At 50.7% G+C, this 19381-nt stretch overlaps 1 protein-coding gene and 1 long non-coding RNA gene across 15 annotated transcripts in view; both read left to right on the forward strand.

The window, feature by feature from the left end:
* Positions 1 to 242: 242 nt before the first annotated feature.
* On the forward strand, positions 243 to 3858 carry LOC135188846 (uncharacterized). Of its 2 annotated transcripts, none has more exons than XR_010307871.1 (3): positions 243 to 538; positions 3026 to 3145; positions 3836 to 3858. It is a non-coding gene; the product is annotated as an uncharacterized LOC135188846 (long non-coding RNA). The 2 variants fall into 2 exon arrangements; XR_010307872.1 differs by having other exon boundaries at positions 243 to 534.
* An 11899-nt stretch (positions 3859 to 15757) lies between these two features.
* NCOR2 (nuclear receptor corepressor 2) overlaps positions 15758 to 19381 on the forward strand; it is a 264994-nt gene continuing 261370 nt past the window's right edge. For 12 of the 13 annotated variants that reach the window (XM_064168689.1, XM_064168685.1, XM_064168698.1 and 9 more), the window contains exon 1: positions 15758 to 16064. The gene's annotated coding sequence lies outside the window, so the exon portion shown is untranslated. Of the gene's footprint in view, positions 16065 to 16216; positions 16236 to 19381 lie in introns of those variants that run through there. The other variant, XM_064168687.1, reaches the window with a different exon arrangement.

Here is a 19381-nt window from a genome sequence, read left to right on the forward strand (position 1 = left end):
GACCTTTCCACATAAAACCACAGCTCCTGCAGGCGCTCAAGGCTGCACAAAGGGCTTAAACTTCAGCCTGAACCATAAGAGCAAGTACTGACCCTACAAACACGCTGCGGGGACACAGGCAGCCACACTGGTCGGTGATTAGACCTAATGAGGGGCTGGGTGGGCAATGCCTCCACCCCTCCCATAGCTGGGACAGGGGTGCTCGTGTCATGGCTTATTGCTTTTCATTTGGGCAGGGTTCAGTGGGTGATGCAGTTAAAGGGAGGGACTGTGACTGTTCCCAGAACAAGGGTCATCTGTTTTCTTTCAGGGGATTTGGCTCCAATTTCAGCATTTTGAAGAACAGTGAGGCCCTTTTATCTGCTGGGGAAGGGCTTTTGGGGAGAGGAGCAGGGCAGGCTTGTTTCTCCCTTGTGTGATAACTCATTTTAGACCCTCACATAAAACCTGGCATCTGCTTTACGACTTGGGGAAGTGCCCTTATGGTGGGGACACTGAGGAGCCATTGCAATCCCTGTCTCCAGGACCAGGCAGGTTGGTGAGTAGTGACTAACTAACTAACCCCACTGCTTGCAGCATGCTGCAGAAATGGCCAAACTGGCCTTTTCCCTCTTTGTTTTCCCTGCAGTGCCTGTGGTAGTGCTTTTCAAGACCACAACACATGGTGCTAGTCTCAGCCTCCACCTCCCAAGCACAAACTGTGATGAAGCAGGCATGCTGATGTGCTGAGGTGGGGGGGGGGGGTACTTTTTAAGCAGCTGGCAGACATCAGTGGGCAATTATGCTCCAGGTTGCCAAGCAGCCCTGAGCTTGGGCACCATCTGAAAACACCACTTTGGTCTGCTTATCTTTGGGGAGCTTCGCAGGCAGCCCTAACTTGTGATTAGGCACAGCTGGAGCTCAAGGGAGGCCAGAGAAGTCCCCCACATGAAAGGGAATGGCTCCCAGATGTTGTGCAAAGCCCACCTCTGGAAGTAAATCTATCTCTGATCTTATTCTTGAGACTCCAGGAATTAACTTTCCCCTCTTTCCACCCTTCATGCCAACAGCAGAGTCTTGGTGCTGCTAGTTGAGCATCTTTGGATGGGGAAGTTCTGTTGTGTCTGGATAAAGATGGCTTTTTATGCAAACAATTCCTCTTTTTTTCATCCTTTCCCACTTAAATTTAATGTGCTCAGCCTGTTTTGCCAGCAGCTGCTTTTACACTAATACACCAAGGAAAAAATGGTTAGTTTTTAAGACATTAGATGCTCTGCTGCTGGGGATGCTCTGAGGTTCTTGAATGCAGGCTTGTGGGTGCTGGAGCAACTTCTGTTTTTTAGGGGCAGTAATTTCCCTTTGCTGTCCCAGGATGGAGGTCTGAGGAGAGGATCTTTCCAAGGAAGTTTTGTTGGCCCTTTCTGGCAGCCTTCCAGAAGTATCACTGCAAGTTGAGAGCTGCAATGCCTGGCAGACAGCCCAGATCCTGGCAGTGCCCAGGAGAATTTTTTAATCTTGCATTGGAGGATATTTTGGGAACAAAGTGTTTGCAGGGGACCAAGGGCAGACAGGGACACGGTGAACCCCACAGCATTCATCCCTGGCTGCATTTTTCCTCTCTCCTCCAGTTTACTGCAAGAGTTGCTTTTCCCATGCGAGCAAGGGAAATGATGATTTGCTTTAATTATCACTGCCCTTCTCTGAGCAGGGGGCCATGGAATTGGAGCTGGCACTGCACAGACACTCAGCTCCATCTATTCCCCTCTTTAATCCCTCTTTTTCTCCCCCCGCCCCTGCTGTACACACCCCAAGTACTAGGTTCAGTTGTGGGTCCCTCACTGCAAAAAGGACACTGAGGTGCTGGAGCCTGTCCAAAGAAGGGCAAGAAAGCTGGTGAAGGGTCTAGACTCTTGTGAGGAGCAGCTGAGAGAACTGAGATTGTTCAGCCTGAAGAAAAGGAGGCTGAAGGAAGACCTCATTGCTCTCTACAATGGCGTGAAAGGAGGTTAGAATGAGTGGGGGGGGTCAGTCTCTTCTCCCAAGTAACAATCAGTAGAACAAGAGGAAATGGTCTCAAGATGCACCAGGGGAGGCTGAGACTGAGAATGAATAACAAATGTCTTCCCAAAAAGGGTCGTCAAGCCCTGGAACTGGCTGCCCAGGGAAGCAGTGGAGTCCCCATTCCTGGAGTTATTTAAAAGGCACAGAGATGTGGCACGAAGGGGCATGGTTCAGCACTGGGTTAATGGCTGGGTGATGATCTTAGAGGTCTCTTCCAACCAAAACGATTCTGTGATTTTTTGCATCTCTGGCTGCTCCTGACCCCAGGTTTCTCCAGCTGCCCATCACTACCCTCTCCCTGGCTGGCTGTTGCAAGCATAAAATGTGGCACAGCCCTTAGAGTTCTTTTGCTCTAAGGCTTTCAAGACATCCCAGAGGGCTGAGTGTCCTGCCACCATCCTGTCCCCTTGGTTCTGCTCTGCCTGCCAGGCTGTGGCTCCTGCAGTCTGCATGAAGATTTACTGCTGGAGAAATGCAGTGCTGCAACTTATAGAAGTAGGACATTTGCTTGGCAGCTCGAGAAATAATGGGAGCCTGGTTTAATTATCCCACAGAAATGCTCAGATTGTGCAGATGCCTAACTTAGGTTTAATATAATTAAGATAACTCATGTCTATAAACATGTCTGGGACTGAATCTGATGTTTGAGCTGTGGATCCAAGCCTGTGATTTTCCTCCCCGATCTCAACTGGAGCTTTATTTACCCAGTGACAGCAGGATGTGCCCAGACTCAGCCTGTCACCACCAGAGCCTTTGGTTTGTGTCTGTGATGCTGAGGAAGGTGTTTTTCTCTGGTTCTACGCTGTTTATTCCACATGGATGCTGGGGGAAAGCTGAGCAGTCATGTCCCACACTGGGGCATGCTGCCAGCCTTGGTGTTGGCATTGGTTGTGCTTAATTGAACAGAATAGGGAAAGCAAAACCCTCTTTTGCTGACAGTATCAGTGCTCTGGGGTTAAACTGAGCTTTTCTTCTTCTTGTGTAGAAAACTGCCTACCCTTCCCAGCATTTGGGGCCAGCCAGATGCCCTGTTGGGAGCTGTTTTGCAGCCCAGCTTAGCCCGAATACTTCTCCTGGGGTGAATGCTCAGGATCTGCTTCCTAAGGTGAGCATCTCTTTGGCATGTCACATCCAGGGACTTGTTAGCACTACATAGCTGAAATATGGCCTTGTTTTTCTCTGCTGCCACTTGCCTCTGGCCTCTTTTCTCCCCCAGCTTGGCTTGTTCATCTCTCCCTTGCTATGCACTGCTCTTCACACCTTCAAAACACCTCCTCACACCCTTTAATGGTTTGTCAGCCCAAAATATCGAAACTGGGGTGTAACTCACCAATGGGCATCTGGACTGGAGAGTCTGAGAGGCTGATGCTGGGGAACTCCAGGGGAGCTGATGCTGGGGAGCAGCGGGCAAACCTCAGCCCCTTGCCTTGCTGGAGGCGCAGCCTCCTTCCCTCCGGCACCGGCTGCTGCCCATCCCCACCAATCCAGGCTGCGATTAACCTTCTCCTTTTTAACTGTGACTTGAAAATCCCAGGCAGCAGCGAGGTGAATGTGGGACTGACACACATCACTGCGAAGTAATTAGACCAGCACGCACACACACACACACACACACACAGAGGCACAGCAGTACTGATTTCTGCATTAGCATGATAATGAATGTTCTCACTAGAAGCTTGTAATTATGTTTCCTCTTTCTTTCCCCTCCCCCTGAAAGTATAATTAATTATGAATAGAGCCAGAGTTTGACGCTAACATTTTTTTTTGTTGTTTTTCCTTTTTTTCCCCCCTCCAGTCCTTTTGGTTCTATTTCTGCCCTATTAAAATTTATGAAGAAACCAGAGGTAAACTCATGTTTCCAGACAGTTTCTCCTATAAATTCAGTAGAAATAATGTTAAAAATAATGGGATCATAGAAGCACAAAGGTTGGAAAATACTTCTAAGATCACCAGGTCCAAGCATCAACCCAGCACCATGTCCACTAAACCATGTCACAAAGTGCCATGCCTACAGTTTTTGAACAGCTGCAGGGATGGTGACTCACAGGATCACAGATTGCTAGAGGCTGGAAGAGACCCTGAAAGGTCATCCAGCCCAAACCCCTCTGCCAGAGCAGGATCACCTAGAGTAGGTCACACAGGAACACATCTGTAGAAGGAGACTCCACAACCTCTGTGGGCAGCCTGTTCCAGGGCTCTGTCACCTTCACAGTAAAGAAGTTTTTCCTTATGTTGAGGAAGAACCTCCAATGTTCCAGCTTGCACCCAGTGCCCCTTGTCGTGTCATTGGACATCACTGAGAAGAGCCTGGCTCTGTTCTCCTGACACTTGCACCCGAAGCTTGTGAAACTCCACCATCATAATAACAGAAGAAGGTAGGAAGGGACTTTGCAGAGGGTTTTCTTCCCTCTTCTTTTGGCCATGGTCCATTTAAGATGCTGCATCTGCCACCTGAAAGCCACAGTCCACCCATGTGGTGGTAGTTGGAGGGGTGCTTTGCAAGTGGCCATGGCCGTGTCTGTGGGTACCACAAGGTGAGAATCAGCCCCTGTTGGTGCCATCCCTGCAGGATCACTTCTCAAGGCCTCTTCCACCACACAGGTTAGAGGTCTGAGCAGGGTGGTGACATGCTCTTGGGGACAAAAATCTTTATTTCTTAAAAATAGAAAAAAAACCCATACTACTACTTCCAGTATCTTAGGAAAGTTGGAAACACAAGATGTAAAATGAAGCTCTTCTAAGGAGTTGCTTTACTTTCTCGGCTGGCTCACAAAGAAAAGAAAGATGTGGCTCTTGCTGAGGGGATGCAGGTGATGCCTGTGCACCTGCAGAGCACCAATATGCTCCTATGATGTCCATGCTAGTGGTGTCCTGGCCGCACAGAAGCAGGACAAACCCTCTGGTTTGGTCCCAAAGACTGTCATGGTGGAGAAAGCTGCTTCCTCTCCACCTCCAGTGTGCCTCTTCCTTTCCCTGGAAAGCCTGTGTTTAATTGAACCATGGATGTGCTGGAGCATGTCCAAAGAGAAACAGTGAAGCTGATACACCTTGTGGAAGTTTCCAAAGCATGCTGTGAAGGGTCTAGAGCATGAGTCTTATGAGGAGGGCCTGAGAGAACTGCTGGTGTTTAGTCTGGAGAAAAGGAGGCTGAGGGGATACCTCCTCACTTTCTACAGTACAATCTTAGTGCAGGTAACAAGTGATAGGACAAAAGGAAATGGCCTCAAATTGTGCCAGGGGAGGTTTAGCTTGGACACAAGGAACAACTTCTTCCCCAGAAGGGTTGTCAAGCCCTGGAGCAGGCTCCCCAGGGCAGTGGTGGAGTCTTTATCACTGGAGGCATTTAAAGGGTGCGTGGATGTGGTGCTGGGGGGGGGTGTGTGTTTTAGTGGTGGATTTGGCAGTGCTGGGTTAACAGCTGGACTTGATGAGCTTAAAGCTCTTGATTCTGTGTTTCTGTGATCCCTTGGAGACAGAAAGGGTAACTGGTGTAAAGATCTAATGCATGGGGACAGGGACTGGGGATGAACCATTCATAGTATCTCCATCCTTCCAGCTACCCCAGAGAAGCCCCTTGCAGCGCTGCAGGTTCTGTCCTCCGCCATCAAAACTTGTTTTGTTTTGCCCTCCTCCTCTGCTGGTTGCCATTCATACCAGCAGCCTTCCCTTGCCATAGGTGTGAACTGTTTTTCTTTCTAAATTGCATTTATTCTAACAAATGTCTCATGCAAACACAATTGCAGGCTTGCTAGAGGGAGATGCTATTTGCAGGCAGCCTTGCACAAAGGCAGATTTATTCTCCTTCCATTCATTTGAAGCTAAAGTAATAGCTCTAACTACATCTGACTTATAATAAGCGTGTTCCTGGGAACAAACCTGTACTCTGCATGTATTTCCCTCTTTGTCAGCTTCATCCAGGCATTTTTTTCTCCCTCTCTCCTTTTTTTTAATATATTTTTTTCTACAATAACAAAATCAGAGCCTTGTCAGTTGAAAGTTTATGTGCCCTATTTATAGCTTTCCACTGTCTCCCAGCTTTTATGTTCCAGCATAAGTAGCTCTTTACCCTCAGCTCACAAGGAGCCTAGCCTGAGACTGAGCAGAGCCTGCACCTCCACAGCAGCTCTTTTATCCTTCCCTGCAGAGAGAATCATGCCCTGCATGCCATGGACTTGCCTGCTCTGGCTCCAGCCTGGCTGGAGGTAAGCATCCATCCCTGCGGGCCAGAGGACCCTGCCCTGGGTGTTTTGCTATCTCCTTTAGACTCATAGAAGGACCACAGATTCGTTTCAGTTGGAAAAGACCTTTAAGATCATCAAGCTCAACCTATATCTAGCTGTCAAGTCTGGTGCTAAACCATGTCCCTCACCACCACATCTCTGCTTATTCAAATACCTCCTGGGATGGGGATTCAAGCACCTCCCTGAGGAGCCTGTTCCAATGTTTGAGAACACTTTTAGGGAGGAAATTTCTTCTAATATCCAAACTAAACCTCCTCTGGTGTCCTGTCTCTTGTTACCAGGGGAATTGCTCAATTCCCACCTTACTCTAACCTCTTTTCAGGTACTTGTAGAGACCAAAAAGGTCCCTTCTTAGCCTCCTTTTCTCCAGACTACACAACCCCAGTTCCTTCTGCTGCTCCCCCTAAGACCTGTTCTCTGTTCTAGTCAGAAAGTTCTTGACCTTGGAGGGTTGCTTTAGGGAACGGGGAGTGTTTGCTAGGCACTAGTGTGGTTTGCTCCTTGCAGCTACTGAGCTTGCTGGTCACCTTCAGTCCCATGTCCCTGTGTGGCTCTTGGACAGGCACTATCTGACACATAAATTTCCTTACACCTGCTTGATGACTTTCATTCCTAAGGAGAATATGAGTGTTCTTCCAGGGAGCTTCCACGGTTACTTCAGTGACTTCTGTAGCTCAGCTGGCATCTCAGTGCACTTTGTGTGCTCAGGAGGTGTTCATAGCCAGACAGGCTCAGATTCAGCAACATCTGTGCCATGGCCCCTCTATGGGTTGTGCCTGGTTCCTGAACTTCTCTATTCCTTGTCTCCAGATATCATTCAGGACTAGGACTAGGCCCAGGCCAGGGGCTGGCAGAGATCCTGAGGGAGGGCTCCCTCCCTCCCTGCAGGCAGCAGCTCCCAGCACAGCGGTGGCTGAGATGGAAAGATGAGAACAAGGCAGAGTTACTGTAACCCACAGCAGCCCTGGAACACCTCCATCCCAGAACACCAGCTCTCCTGGGTGCTTCTCAGTCCTCTGGGTCCCTAGTGTCAGTTCTGGCTGGTGGGATGAGTAGAGCTGGGTGCTGGAGCTCCCATCCCATTCGGTGCTCCCGTGCCAGCACACACTGACGCTCCTTTCCCCTCTCGGCAGGAGCAGTGTCTCCTCTGCTGCCATGGCACACTGTGGGGGCTCAGCTAGGGATCTGCCATATGTTCCAGGTAGGCATATTAGGATAAAAGGGGCTACTGTGCTCTTCTCCCTCCAACTTACTCCAAATTCAATGAGGGGAAAACTCAAAACGCTGAAAAGACCTGGACAAAAGGGTCCTGTTCAGATGAGCTAACAGGGTAAACAACAGTTACAAACTAAAATGGCAAAATAATCCATATTTCAGGCAGTACCAGAACTGGCTCTTGCCTGGTCTGGAAAGCCAGGGCTGGAGGAGCACAGCTCTGTCACAGCCCAGCTCCTCTGCATGAGGAATTGGCCCGTCTGTTAAATTTAGCTGATGAGCTGTTCTTGAATTGCACCTAATTATGTCTCCTCTCCAGCACACAGGCACTTCCCAGCTCTTTTGGGCTGCAAGAAGCTGGATGATTGCAGCTTGAACTCCTCAGGTGGAGCGAGATACTCATTTGTTATCCCCTGTTTGGCTGTCTGGGAGTTGAGAGGAGGGAGATAAAAAGTTACGTTCGCTGAAAAGTGAGGAGAAAAAAACCCAACCCAACCCAAACCAACCAACCAAAACCCACCAAAAAAAACACCAACAAAACCCAACAAGACAACAAAACAAAAGCCACACAAAAAACTAAATCAAACTAAAAACCAACACCCCCCCAAAAAAAAAAGAAAAAAATCTGGTGAGATTCCTTTTGAAGTCTGTGCTCATTAAGATGTCAAAAGGTTGGGTGCCCTGGAAACTGCTTCTGCTCCCTAAGCAGGGCTTGAAATTGCTGCAGCCACCATGCAGGGAACTCATAGGCACTAGCCCAGCTCAGTGTTCATGGGAAGGTGCCCATAGGTTGGTGCCTGGCAGCTATGGCATTCCTCCTGAGAGACTTCTCTGATTCAAGCAAGAGCAGCTCTTCCAGCTAGGAACAGCTATCCCTTGGGGACCTGAGTGCCAGATCCCTGTCCTGTGTCACCCACCACTCCGTGTGCCTCTTTGGCACCTCTCCAGGCACGTGAAAATAAAACCTTAATCCAGGACCCTGTGGATCATTCCTATGAACTCCACCTGGAAAAACTAATCACCTCAAAGATACTTGGGTTAGGGGTTTTCCTAGAGATTGACTCCCAAGCATGGGTTTGGTTTTATTGAGTTTGCTTCCAAGATTTTGCCAAATTTCAGCTGCCCCCTTGCCAGCTGCCCCCTCCATCTCCCATCTGCAGGGCTTGGAAAATTCCTGCCCTCTTATTTCTGGATCCTTCTTGACCTGCACTTTTTTTTCTGTTTTTTTTTAATCTTAAAAGATGCTTCTCCATCTCAAAGCAGGGCTCTTGCTGGTGCTTATAGAGGAGGGAAATATGGTTTTCCCAGTCTCAAAGAATACCAAATACCTTAAAATGAAAACCCTCCACAAGCAGAATATCCCAGTTCATGCACAGAGCAGCACATCCAAACTGGGGAGGCCCTCGTTTTGTAGGGACAGCATTGGAGGGGAGAGAAGGGTCTCTGGATCTGCTCAGATTTTGGCTCAGCTTTCTAGGGAAGAAAACCAAACCCTGATATTGCTGTGTGGCTGAAGGCTGGAAGCACAGGGAGGCTTCCTTTGGCACCCTGTGGAAGTGGCTTATTCTCTCCAGTGGGAGTTACCACCCCAGGGCCATGCCAGGTCCCAGAAGGCCTCCCCAAAGGGGAAGAGGGAAAAGGTGCAAACTGATGCCATAAGTTGAAATGCTGGTGAAGGAGTACTCCAGCCCCCAGCAATGGATGCATGATGGAGCATCACCACCAAACCATGGAGCAAGGCTGAACAAGGCTGGGTCCCCTCCTCACTGTTGTCAGAGAAGGTTTCTGTGCTGCTGGCTGGGCTCGTTACAAATCCAGACAGAGCTGTCCTTACAAACACACTTCAGATCTCTTCCATGGAGGAGGAAATGTGCCAGCACAACCAAAAAATATGCAAAAGATCAACTGTCTGGTTAGAAGTGGCCCAGCTACCAGTTTCAGTCCCAGGCATTTGGCTTTGCTGTGGGAAGCCCTCATCATTTTCTACTGTTTTATTCATACCAAAAATGTGATGAAACCAGAGCTGAATGTGAGTTTTTTTCTGTCGTATTACAGTAAGCATCATAAATTATTCACCCGTGAGACTCAATCACACTTCTTACTCAAAAGGAGCTTCCTTTTGCCTTCAGAGGCTCAGACCTCAGAGCCTCCTTGGGCTGTCAGCAGTGCTGAAGTGGCCTGGAGGGGACCGGCATATCCAGCTGTCCAAGGTCCCCTCCATGGGAAGCCTGGGGCCTTCCCAATCACCACAGCCCAAACGCACCAGGATATCACCACCAGCTTCTACTCAGTGTCTCACAGTGTCCTGGACCCAGCTTCTCCTGTGGTGGAAGAAAACCTTATTAGATGGTGCAGGTGGAGGGGCAGAGTGAGTTCTGAGGTACTTATGGGCAGGCAGTGCGGATGCCCCTCACAACACCCATGCCTTAGTACCAGATCCTTCTAGAAATGAGTGTCCTAGGACAATGTCAGTCTAATCAACATCCTCTTCATTAGCAGGGACCTATAATTAGAAGCAGCAGCCAGCCATCTGCTTTTATCTCATCACATCACGGTGTCTCTCTGCTGTCCTTTATTACTGGCCATCGTTTTAGATCAGCCTGTCCTTCCACCCCCAGCTGGCTCTGATCTCACTTTCATTATTGCTAATGACTGGCACTGCTGAGGAGCAAGAGCAGGCAGTGCTGGGAGCGCTGCAGGAAGCGAGCTTGTGTTTGCTGTCTGCCTGCTCCTTATTCCCTCCCATATAACATTTTGGGGGTTCACAGCCTTGCCAGTGGATCTTCCCAAAGCCCCCTCTGCTTTTACTAGACACTGGGGCTGAGAATGAGAAATTATTGGGGAAAACACATCTGCTCTCAAATATTTTTCAGCCTGTAAAATGTTTTCCTAAGTTTCCTGTTGTATCCTGCTCCCAGCAACGATGGCATCTGCCAGGACATTGAGAGGACACCCTTGTCCACATCAAGCAGCCATGGACTGCCAGGTAGTAAGACTTTGGAGGAAAGAAGGGAGAAAACCTCCTTTTATGTATCTTTAAATTTGATGCCTAGACAAAAGAGTAAGACATATAAATGGATTAACAGCCATGGTTTATTAGGGCTCTTTAATTCACTTCATGAGGCTGAAGGAAAAGTTATTAGCAGATGTATGGCCAGTAATAAGCTAATTATAACCCTGTCAGATCAGAGATTTGAAGAGGTGGGTAGTATTGTGTGTGAGATAACTATAATTGTCTGCTAAAGATTATGAATTAATATCGATTTAATAAAGCTGTGGCCATTTATTTCTCCCGTAAAGACTAGTTAGTTATTCTGTGAGCTGCCCTGGCACCAGGAGGTGTAGCAACCTGCCTGCTGGGAGGTCAAAATGCACATGGAATTGATGGCTGAGTCTGTGGCCTGCTCATCCGTGTCCCCATTGCTGGCTTTGATGGGGACAGTTACAGCACCTGGCTCCAAATTTGCAACTCCACACCCTGCTGTGCCACAGCAGCTTAGCCCCACGATTGCAGTGCATCCTGTAGGTGAGAGCATCCCCCTGCAGCCTGCTAGATGAACATCCCCTTGTATCCCTCTGGATGGGTGTCCCATTGCTGTGCACCCCTCTGGCCCCCAGGGACAGCACCCAAGGGGGTGAGCTGTGCCATGCTACACTGTATGCCGTGGGGCCACATGGCTTCTGTTGTGGGTAGGAAGCAGAGAGTGAACCAGGGTTCTTCGAAGCCTGTTAATCACTGCTCTGATCTTACTCTCGTTTTAACCATTTCTCTGCCTGTACAGATGTAAAAGGCATCTTTATTTGGCACCAAAGGAGAGCACATTGCTGCCTGGCAAGGGGCGATTGCTTTTTCTCTCTTGCTGGAGGAGAATATTTGCTGTCGCTGCTGTTACACACAAGCCTGCTGTAGGATGCCATGCTGGACTGGGGTACATAGGCATGGCCAGCTGCCCTCTGTGTGGTGCAGGATGCGCTCCTAAACCCGATGCCCTCATTGCTGGGGCACTGCCCAAGATATTCTGCTTCAAGGCTCTTCCCCAGTGAGATCCACTGGGTGATTTCGAGTGTTTTGTAATTTTTGTAAGTGATTGCTTCTCCACACTGACTTGGAGCTGAATGCATTCGCTCCAACCACTCATTATTCCTGTGCTGTTTACTGAAATAACATGGTCAGTGTCTGTCGCTGCTACCTCTGCATCTGACAGTAGCTGGCAGTGCCAAGAGCTCACAGATCCTTCTGAAAGAGCAAGAGGCATGACCCTTTCGGGTTCAGTCTGCCCCCTGATGCATTAATATCTGAAAGACATTCTCAGCCTAGCTTGCAAGGAACCAATATGAGCATGTAGGTGATCTTTAAGGTCCTTTTCGACCCAACCTACCCTAGGATCCTATAAACTTCAGGATGCTGCGTTGCTGAGGGATGTCCCAGCCCCATGGTGGGGCTGATGGACAATGGTGGGGTTGTCTTCACAGCTCAGGGATGAAGGTGGCCCTGATGCTGCTTAGATCATTTTCCAGTTTGCAGCCACCCAGAATCCCTTTGGTATTTCCCCTCTTGGCAAGTAGCTGAGTGCCACCCTCTCTAAGATATTCACGTTGCATCATTTGTTTCCATAAACCATTGCCAGCTTGAAAGCAAGCATGGAAAATACAGGAGAAGTCATCTACAGGCAGAGCGTGGCCTTGAGGAGCTGCTGCAAGCCCCCTGCACCACCAACCAGCTCCCCAGGCTTTTCCTTTCCTTCTCCTCCAGGGCTGCAAGCAGAGATCTTTCTTTTTTCCTGAAACGGATCCATTTCCCGAGGGTGAGCTCCAGCCCTTCGCACTGCCTGAGTCCCACCGAATTCCTCTCATGCCCGGAGCAAGTAAAGGCAGGTCACTGGGGTGGTGGGAAGGAGGGAGCCCCACTGCATCATGCAGGGCAAGGTTGCAAACCCCTTGCCACCCCCACCCCTCACCAAACACCTCCTCTGGTCCCTCTGTGGTGCTGGGGGGTCCAAGCCCCTTCGCCCCTGTGCCAGCACCGTGGGTCACATGTGGTTGTGGAGGGTAAAACTCCCACCACGGTTTTCCTGGTGGGCTGATGCTGTGATAAAGTAAATTACAGGCTGATTTAGACTAAAGGCTGCAGATTGCTTTAAAGGTAATTACTTTCCCCTGAAGCTTTCCATGGGAGGGTGTTTTCAAAGCGAGGGTGGCTCCTGTTTTGAGTCTCACTTCTTTTCCCGGAGGAGTTTAGGTGAACCCAAGTGAGAAAATACCCTTGTTTCCTGCATTCGCGCTAGGCGTGGGGCAAGCTTCACGTAAACCAGCTGGAGATGAGAATCCGAGGCAGGAATCCAGTTTTCCGCTGAGCTCTGAAGTCCCCGTCTTTGATGCCGCCACGCTGCAGAGGCGCCTCACATTACCCTCTTATCTGATGGAATTGCTATCAACGGCAGCTTCGAAGTGAAACGCCACGGAAAATCTGTGTAAGCTACCTGCAGCCTGGCAGCGCAGACACGCTGCGATTGCAGCCGCAGCCCCTTCGGCGCCGGGTCCGCGTCCCGCTGCGGCACGGCCGTCCGCACCAGCTCTCGCTCTGCTCCTTGGTGCTCAAGGCAGGCTCACTGTAGTCTTGGTGAAGTCACAGTACCCAGAGCCTTGGGATGCTGCCACAATCTCACCTGGAATTTCACCAGAAAAAAGAAGCTTCCAGCTTCTACGGTCACCGAAGTGCTAGAGAACGTCAAGCTTCAAGGCTTAGGACAAGGAGCAAGAGGTGTAAGCTGCAGCACAGGAGGTTCCGCCTCAACACATGGGGAACTTCTTTGCTGTAAGGGTCCCAGAGCACTGGAACAGGCTCCCCAGAGAGACTGTGGGGGTCTCCGGAGACTTTCAAGGCCTGTCTGGATGTGTTCCTGTGTGATCTGTGTTACATAGTGTTGTCCTGCTCTGGCAGGGGGGTTGGACTCGATGATCTCCTTGGGTCCCTTCCAACCCCTAACATCCTGGGATCCTGTGAAGGCTCTGAAAGCCAGAGCCCATTGCAAAGAGCACACCAGGGCTGCTTGGTCTTTGCAGGGCCATTGCTTAAAGCCAAGCTCATTGTTCTTGCTTTAAGATAGGGAAGAGATTTGCTTTCCCAGGATCAGCAATGCCATACAAACATGTCCAGTCTCTTCCATTAGGAGAGTCACACACTCCTCTTCAGGAGGTTGTTAAGATGAGGATGATGAAGACAGAATCTTGGCCAGAGGGGTTCACTGCTTGGTCTTGACCTACAATTGAAGTCACTTAGTCCCACAACATTTGGGCAGCCACTATTTTTGGGTATTACTGGGTAACAGCAGTATTATTTTGGGTACTTTGGGATTACTGCATGCAGTGGTTTTGCATAATGGTTTTATAAACACCACTGGGATCTGGTAGCTGCTGGTTACATGCTGTCAGGCTGCCAGAAGATGTAGAAATCCAAAAGGAAATAATCCCTACTATTCTAAGAGCAATACCACAGTAAAAAGCCTGTATTCACACTGTGATATCAGCCCAGTGATTCCAGTTGGGACTACAGCCTTCTGGACAGTAGGAACATGGACAAAAAAAATCCATCTGTGCTCTGGCAGGACAGTCAGCATTGCTGGAAAGTGTGTTCAACCCTAAGGGGTTTTTTTAATACATTTGATTATAATGTTGTTCTAAGGTCACTGGAATCTAAAAGCCTGACTCTTGGCTCCTGTAACATGAACCACTACAGACTGGGGGATAATGAGATTGAGGGCAGCCCTGCAGAAAAGGACTTTGGGGTGCTGGACATGAACTAGGGCACTTGTAGCCCAGGAGGCCAGTCGTATCCTGGGCTGCATCAAAGGAAGCATGGCCAGCAGGTTGAGAGAGGCTATTCTGCTACTCTCCTCTGGTGAAACCTCACCTGGAGCACTGTAGTGATAGGACAAGGGGCAATGGTTTGAAACTAGGGCAGGGTAGATTTTTAGGCTGGACATTAAGAAGAAATTCTTTACAATGAAGGCAGTGAAATACTGGAACAGGTTGCCCAGAGATGTGGTGGAGGCAAACTTGCTAAGGCCCTGAACAACTTGATCTAGTTAAAGGCATCCCTGCTTACAGCAGGGCAGTTGGACAAAACAACCTTCGAGAGTCCCTTCCAGCCTGATGCATTTTGTGATTCTATGAATGTCTGGAGCCTTTTTGCTGTGTTATGAGACTTGCCTTCCATTCAGTGAGGGAAACGTCACAGCTAAGAAAAAGAAAGCTCATAAAATGCTAAGTGGCTGGAGCAGAGACACCCCACAGTGCAACACGGATAAATTCGGTCCTTTATCTTCCAAGATAACCGCACTTTTGAGAGGAAGATTTGATCTGCTGCTTCGCTTCACAAGACATTTGGCCTGCAAGACAAACGCTTCCAAACAAGGCCATGGAAAACCCATATGAAAGGTGCTGCCACAGGCACAGAGAGCAACTTTTCCTGCTTTTCCTGGTGCACCAGGCTCCTTCGAGGTGATTCGACTCGTGCTCCTGATGTTTATGCTCACGTTTACACTTGCGCCCAGGCGTGTGCCTCTGCTTACAGATCAAGTCGGGTGACTTAAGGAGACTGAATCCAGGCCTGGGAAAGTCCCTCTGCCCCGCGGCAGTGCAGCCGTATTGGGGCAAGGAATGCCGAGAGCCACCCACCTCATTATCCTGCTTCCCAGGAAAATGCTACTCGTGGAGAGGTGGGAAAAGCAAAATGAACTGTGGGGAGGTAGAGTGGTGGGGGTACCTCTGCGAGCCCGCCTCTGCCCATGCTGCCTGCTGGAGTGGAGAAGCTGGAAGTGGAGGCAGAGCCAGCAGCACAGGTGTAGCTGGTGACACCAGTACACAAGTGACACCAGCTATAACTGGCAGCACCTTTACAATCAGAATCACTGAGATCGCCAGTGGCACCAGTGCAGCCAGGGCCGCCAATGCAGCCGTGGCACCAGTAAGGCCAGTGGCACTGGTACAGCTGGCAGCACCAGTACAAACAGCGGCACCGAAATGGCCAATGGCACCGGTACAGCTGGTGACAAGGGTACAGCTGGTGGCCGCGACACCTTGCAGGGGACAGCGGGAAGCCGCTGCGCTTCCCCCGCCCCCCGCTGCCATCCCGTCGGGTGCTCGGCGGTGCCGTTGCGCGTCCCTCGCGGCTCCTTTAAGAGGCGCGGGCGGCCCCGTCCCGCCCCGCTCCGCCCCGCCTCGCCCGGCCGCTGTGGGGCGGCTCGAGGGACCGCCGCCGCCTCCCGCCGTGCTCGGCAGGGCAGGGCAGGGCGCTGCTGGGCCAGCGCTGCGGCGGAGGGGCGGCCCGGCCCGGCCCCACGGGCGGGCGGATAGACAGACAGACAGACGATAGACGCGCACGCACAGCCTGACGAACGGAGCAACCGCCGGACAGCCCCATGGCTCTGGATTTATAAACACGGCGCAGATGGCGGGGCCGGGCCCCCGCGCCCAGCGCTGCCCCGCCGGCCGCTGAAGCGGGAGGCAAGGAGGGGACGGCGGCGGCGGTCGGCGGCGATGGGGGGCGGCAGCTGCCGGCGGGATTAGGTAAGGCGAGGAGAGGAGGGAAGCGGGGCTTCGGAGAGGGCTGCCCCGGGCGTGGCGCTGGCCGGAGCGGGCCCGAGAGCGGCGGGGACCCCCCCCCCCCCCCCTCCGCTCTTAGGCTGCAGTCTTCCCTCGGGTGGGGGCCGGGCTGGAGCGGGGGCCTCTCCCCGCCAGGTAGGGGTGCGGGCGGCCGCCGTTACGTAAAGATGAAAATGTGCTGTTGGAGCCTCTGTCTGGGGAGAAACTTTCTGCTTTCTGTTGTTTTTCTTCTTTTTGTTGTTTGCTCGTTTTTCCTTCAAGTGCAAGTGCTACCCGGGGAGCCGCAGGGGCCGGGGGTGCTGGGGAGGACGCCACACGTTTTGCAAACTGGCCGGGACAGGCCTGTCTGCAAGGTGGGGGTCACCCCAAGGGCCTCTTCTTACTGTCCTCACCCTTGTTATTTTTTCTTCTCTCAATTCTGCACAATTTTTCGGCTCCTGCCCCACGGATCCTTGTGGAACCGGTGCTGAGACGGGGAAATTGGTGGTCAGGCAGGGGGTCGTTCGGCGCTGGGCGAGGACCCCAGCCCTATCGCCCCAGGAAGGTGTCAGCTGCGTGTTGGGGATAGGGCTGGGGGTCCTGGGCATGGCCAGCGCGGGCTGAGTGCGCAGCTCACTTTTGTGGCGTGTAAATATTTACGGTGGGGAAGCGGGGCCGGTGTCTGCCGGCAACAAGTGTACGTTTCTCTAAAGCCCAGCTGCAGTCTCTGGAGTGATTGCCTTTCTTTTTTGCCTGTCGACTCTGATAATTTCCTGTTCCCTCTTCTCCCTCGGCCCTTCCTTCTGCTCCCTTGCCCTGACAATGCACAAAGAGCAGGCTGCAGTGGGTGCAGGCAGCTGCCTGCCATGTGGGCTGCTGCCAAAGCCACTGAAGCAGCAAAACCTACGCGGTTGTGGCCCTCCTGGGGCTTTCACTGCCCGGGGCGAGGGACTCCGTTGACCCAAGGAACCCGTCACTTCTTCCACCACTTTGAACTCTGTGGATGTCCTTGTCTGTGAAGCCTGTGGGTGCTTCTGCTTGCGCTGGAGGCCGTCTTCTCCCTGAACTTTGTGTTTTGGGTCAGCTCAAGAATTCGGTTGAGGAGGGTGCTGCTGGAGGTGATCCGGGCAGGGGGCATTTCCTAACGCCGCCCTTTCGGCTCACAGGCGTTTATGACTTGAACTCTTTCTGTGACCTCTCCTTCAGTATGCACACGAAGCAAAGGCTCTTGCTCTGAATCCTTGAAAAGTCAGGATTTTGCTGACTGGATCTGGCATTTTTAATGTGGCTCTGGTGGATGCGAATGTCTGCCGGTGCTCTGTGGCTGTGCAGGGTGAGAGGTTTCCCATTTAGCGTAGGGTTTTTATCAGCAGGGTTGGTTTTAGTTTGCCCTGTAGTTTACAGATGAGGGTTTGGTACTACTGCTAATTCGTAAGGGGGAGGAATGTGAGTTGGGACAGCTGGGTGAGTATTTCCATCTCTTCTGAAAGTGGTGACAAAATACTGGAGGGCTTTAGCGAAACTCTGCTTTCTGGCATGGCTTTAGGGAAGTTGTACTTAAGTACCTGGATTTCACTGTAGACTTGTGGGGTGACTTTGGAACCTGGCTCAGCTTCCTGTGTGCCTGGGTCTGCTGGCTCTGTGCAGAAGCCATGCCTCAGGTAGGGAATACATTGAGAAAGTTTTGCAAAGTTCTTGGGGCTGAGTCCCAGGACACCATGAGAGGAAAACTCTGTGTGACAATATTTTATAACGTCAGTTGAGTAAGTTTCAGTATGAGAGACTCTTGCAAAATGTGTTTAGTTTATTGAAAGCAAATGCACTCAAACTTCAGTCTGTTGTTGCCAAAAGGGAAAAAGTAGAAGCTATTTTTGGTGTGAGAGAGGAGATGGGGCACGCACATGTCTGGGGCAGGAAAACACTGGTATTTTGTTCTTCTGGCTTCATGTGGGTGGTGGTTTCAGTTATTTAGTTGTGTGTTTCTGCCAAGTTGCAAAACATACCTGGTTCTGAAAACCCTGTGGAGGTCAGGGGCAGCTCTGTGGAGCTGGTACCATGCTCGTATGGGAATGCCTCCCACGCTGGCATCTCCAGCACTGGAGAGGTGGGCGGATGCTTCTGCCTTCACACCTTGGAGCAGCAGGGAGGTGACTGGCATTTTTTCACAACGGGATCTGGACTGAAACCGTAAACTTGTTTCATGTAAGCCACTGAACAGCTGCTGCTTGGCAATACCTTTCACTTGCTAATGGCTGTGGTTGGATTGGAACCAAGTTGCCTCCAGTGGAGGTTGTATCACTCCCTGGAGCCATCCTGCACTAAATCCAAAGAGGGTTTGGTTCATGCTGTTTTCACATCTTGTAATTAGGAGACCCAGTCTGGTTAATGCACTTTAGTTATGATTGGCACTGAAGGTGTGCATGCAGCTGTGCTGATAGCTACCCATGTTAAGTGAGCTGCCTGCCTCATCTCCACAGCAGCTCTGGGCTCTGCTGGCTGGAATTGTGTCATAGGAGATGTCTTCATCTTTTGTGACAGAGCTGGAAATTATTTGTCCTCTTGGTGTTCCCCTTGCTGCTGGTTCTGGTTGTTAGTGGCCTCTGAAATAGTCTTGTTTGCAGTCAGGTCATTCTGGGAGAAAACTTCTTGAAGCCAACCGTAATTTATATGTGTGACATACTGTCTTTTTCATAGCCCCTTGTGGAAGAGTAAAGTTATGCTCTCCCCAGTGACTAGATGGGTAAATAGGAAAGAAGGATTAAATTGGTCAAGTGGGTTTTGGACAGCTGATTTGAGCAGTCACGAGGGGACATAAGTTTGAGAATGCCCTTGTTTGGTGTGCAGTACTTACCATCCCTAACCTGATGTCTCATTCTGACCAGATCACTTGACATGTCTGAAAATTGAGGCCAGGAGGGTTATGTGCAGTTCAGTGTGTCAGAGCAAGTCTGCAGGAGAGCTGGTGAAGAGGAGACTCTTTCCCTGTGAGTGCTTTGCCTGCTCAGTGTGAGGGCTCATTACTCTAGTGGCAAAGCCCTGCTTCCCTTTCTGGTTTTGTGCCAGCAAGCAGTGATCCCCTTCAGTGCAGACTAGGGGCTAGGTGCTGGGAACTGGAGAATGGAAATCCAGGGCAATATGTTCTTAAAAGGACTCTTATCTTTGTGCAGCTGCAAATTGTGGCTTGCTTTAGTCTTTGCTAAGAGATTCGGTGGAGAGCAGGGTCAGCTTTAATGGAGCTAGAAATGAGATACAGCAGCACCCAGTCGCCTCTGTGATTAGTGACTGAGGCTTTTTCAGCTGCT

The sequence above is a fragment of the Pogoniulus pusillus genome, chromosome 30 (assembly GCF_015220805.1).
Source record: "Pogoniulus pusillus isolate bPogPus1 chromosome 30, bPogPus1.pri, whole genome shotgun sequence".
Classification (NCBI taxonomy): Eukaryota; Metazoa; Chordata; class Aves; order Piciformes; family Lybiidae; genus Pogoniulus; species Pogoniulus pusillus.